Source organism: Chenopodium album, chromosome 18 (genome assembly GCF_948465745.1).
Source record: "Chenopodium album chromosome 18, dcCheAlbu1.1, whole genome shotgun sequence".
NCBI classification, from domain to species: domain Eukaryota; kingdom Viridiplantae; phylum Streptophyta; class Magnoliopsida; order Caryophyllales; family Amaranthaceae; genus Chenopodium; species Chenopodium album.
The window spans coordinates 43,740,981-43,744,955 of NC_137851.1; positions in this window are offsets into that span (position 1 = coordinate 43,740,981).

Below are 3,975 nucleotides of genomic sequence, written 5' to 3' on the forward strand. Positions count from 1 at the left end.
GTTTAATTTGTAAAGGATTTGGAATCTGAAGACGGCGGTGACGGTGTGAATTATAGTGGGAATTTCATCACGGACACATTATTTCCAACGTTTGAGGATGCAGTTAAATGGGTAGATGTTGTTTCCATAAACCTCGGATTTATTTTGGTGAAATCATCATATAACAAAACCAGAGATGGTCAACCGTATCGATATTTGAAATGTGATCGGGCAAGGAGGAGCAAGCCGAGAGATTTGGAGAACGCGATACGGAAGGACACAAAAACCAAAGCTAATGCTTGTCCTTTCTACATCAAGATATATTATGAATTCACCACTGACAATTGGAAGATCCGTGCGAAAAACGACCACACCGAGACACATCACCACCCAATGATTGTGTATCAAGAGGGTCATCGTAAGGTTAGCGAATTAAGCCCGGGTAAAAACCAGGTTGTTCGTGACATGACAAAGTCCAAGGTTGCGCCCCGTAACATCATGGCAACTATTGCAGAGCAATTTCCTGATGATCATCCAAACATCAGGCACATTTACAATTGCCGGAATGACTTCAAGATGGAGATGTTTGAAGGAAGAGGAGTTGTTCAAAAATTTCTTCATTTGGGGAGAGAGAGTAAGTACATTTACTAGGTCATGGTCGATGATCTCAACGTCCTGCAACATGCATTTATGGTGCACCCGATCACGATCAACATACTCCGCACATACCCTCTTGTAATAGGTATGGATTCTACTTACAAAACCAATCGATATGGGATGCCGTTCTTTGAGATAGTAGGTGTGACACCGAAAAACCACAATTTTCTAGTTGGTTATGTTTTCATGCGCAACGAGTGCATGGCTAGCTATTAGTGGTTGTTGCAGAGATTAAGGGAGTTGATTGGGTTTGATAAAGAGCCATCGGTATTTTTGTCAAACCGTGAACTTGGGCTATGTGCAGCTTTGAGAGAAGTGTTTCCAGGGACGTCGCATTTACTCTGTCCATGGCACATTAACAAAGATATGGAGGCTAGGGTGACGAAGATGTTCAAAAATAAGAAGATTGGTAGCAGTTTTTAAAATGGCAAATGGAAACGTATCATGGATGCAACAACCGAGGCGGAGTATGATCATGCTCTAGCTACCATGAAAGCAAAGTGGGAAAGTTATCCGATAGTGATTGAGTATGTTGAGGGAACATGGCTTTGTCATAAAACCAAATTCATGACATATTGGACGAACCAAATTCTTCACTTTGGTAACACCAGCAACTGTAAAGTTGAGAGCCAACATTCAACAGTGAAGACGTGGTTTGAATCATCCATAAGTTAGTTTTTTTACTATATTAGTTGTTGTCTTTATTTCGTAATTGTAATTATAATAAAAAACTTATAATGTTTTTACTAATCTGAATCAATGGCAGGTTCTTTGGATACCGTATGGGCCCGAGTCCATTGTCATATCGGTAATCGAATCATTGAAATTCGTAATGCTTTGGAGGCATCAAGATCTAAAATTGGTGAGATGTATAGACAATTGTCACTGTCATGTATAAATGGCAAAGTGTCTCAACATTGCTTGAAAGTACTTCATGAGGAGACGAAAAGGATGCGGGATTTGAGTTACCAGGTTTATGAACGTTGTAGATGTGCTATGCGTGTGACCCATGGTGTACCATGTGCTTGCCAGATACATGATTCGCTAGTTGCACAGACAGGCTTGTATACCAACTAAATTCATTCTTTCTGGAAGACTTTGGTAATTGGTGATGGTGTTAACATTCCGAAATTTGTTAACGATTCGACCGAGGAGGCTGCTCATTTTCGTTCCCTGGTTGATGAAGTCAAGGAAAGTGATCTTGCTGTACGTCAAAATGTATCTCGCATCATTGAAGAGAAGCAGCATCCGGATCATACACACCTTGAAGAACCACATGTGAATATCAACGTTCGTGGTCGACGGAGGAACAATGACACCAGGCGTGATCAAAGTTATTTCGAGCATGTGAACCGTCAATACAGTCAACGTGGTGGTGACCAAGAAACAGGTAATAGTAAACAACTATTGTTTTTAAAAATTAAATGTATTTCATCTTGTAGCTTTACTAATAATTGACTTTTAATTATGTACAGTAGATCCGTGTGACATTAGTCAGTGCAGGTATTTGAACTTGCTTCCGGGCCCGATGTTGCCGTACATTACGTCTTGGAAGGAAGTCATTGGTGATGGGAATTGTGGCTTTCGTTGTGTGGCCGACTTCTTCTTTGGTGATCAGGCGCAATGGTTTAACGCTCGGGAAACAATAGCAAACGAGATTGCCAGGCATCCTGAGTTGTACGAACGGATTTACGGGATTGGACGACTATGGATGAACATAGAGCGTATTCGATGGGATGGTGGGGCTGTTGGGGAACGGCATTGGATGGTAACAATTCAAGATTTATTTCCTATTGCTACTTGGTTCAACACAAGGGTGATTTGTCTCGGTGTAGGCCAAGTAGCAACTTGCTAATACCCATGTATCATAGTGTTACCGCTGAGGGCACGAAACGGAGTCCGGACACCGAGTCGGGAGTTCATGATTGCTACAGTTGGTGGATCACATTTCATATGTCTTGACCTTGCACCTGATTCACCTCTCCTGCCAATCGCCGGTTGGTGGACTGAGCACCACGAGGCTAGTGTTGATGGATGGGATCAACAATATGAAGGTAGAAGGAACATGTGGATGCATTAGTTAGGTAGTTTGTAATGTATTTTCACTAAGTTTGAAAAATTGTAGATATGTTTAATTTTAAATGTGACTTTTAATGTACTTTCACTAAGTTAGTTAAGATCTTACATTACATGCAACAAAACAAAAAAATTAAAGTGTCCAGTTCTTACATTATATGACGAATAAAAAATAAATATAAAGCAGTTCAAACAAGTAATAAAAACCAGTAACACGACTAAAAAGCAATCTATAGCCCCATTTTTTACTTCCAATCAAATACAAGCTGCTCAGTCATTGTCCTAGTTTCACTCGACATGTGAGGATACTCAACCAGTGCTCTTTAGTGAATCTCCATGGACTGACTCATCCACTGCAAATCAGACAACAACATATTATATAAACAACAATTATTAGAAGGCATTCTAAATAGTATAATAAACACAAAAACTTACATAATCAGTGTTAGTCCGCTCTGGTAGGTTGCTTGTAACTCCTGGACATGGAGATACTCGAGGGTGAGAAAACCTATATAGCCACTACATGTAAACAAGCGCAACGGTAGGAGCTCCAGCACTAAGTCTGGTGAGGGCACCTAAAACTAAACTAAAAGATACCTCAGGGACAAACCTCTTCCACAACACAGATGTCATCTCGGTCGGGAAGTCTACTCGGTAGATCTTCAAGTTAGTCGGCCTCTTGTCCTTCTCTGGCCTGATAATGTCACGTGGAATGCCTTGCACGAATCCAAGCTGTCGGACCACTCTATCAGGCATGTACGGCTCAATGATGTTACGGTACTGGATGCAGCCAATGAATAAAGTGGAGGGCACTCCTAGTGCAGGATCAACTCCGTACGGTAGCCAGTTCACCTCAAGGTCAATCAACGCATCAAGTCTAGTACGAAAAGATAATAGGCGCTCCAAGTTCTTACTAGGACATCCCCCTCCAACATCCTAAGCAGATGCACAAGGGATATTAAGGTCCCTCATCAAGGTACACTGCTGAGGCCTAAAGCACGGAAAGTACTCGTAAATCCACGCTTGCAGAAGCGTGAGACAACCAGCGATCGAATCAGCATCTTTCCGTGAGGTCGTACCCAATTGCTGGTACAAGTATGCTAGAGCAGCTGCACCCCAAGAGTACTTATTAATAGGGGTATCTCCAACACATAGGTCGTGGAGGAAGGAAGGATGCGTACAGTTACCACTCTTGTCTAAAAACAGTGTACCTCCAAGCAGTAACCACAAATACGCAGTATAATGGACACTAAAGTGCCTCTG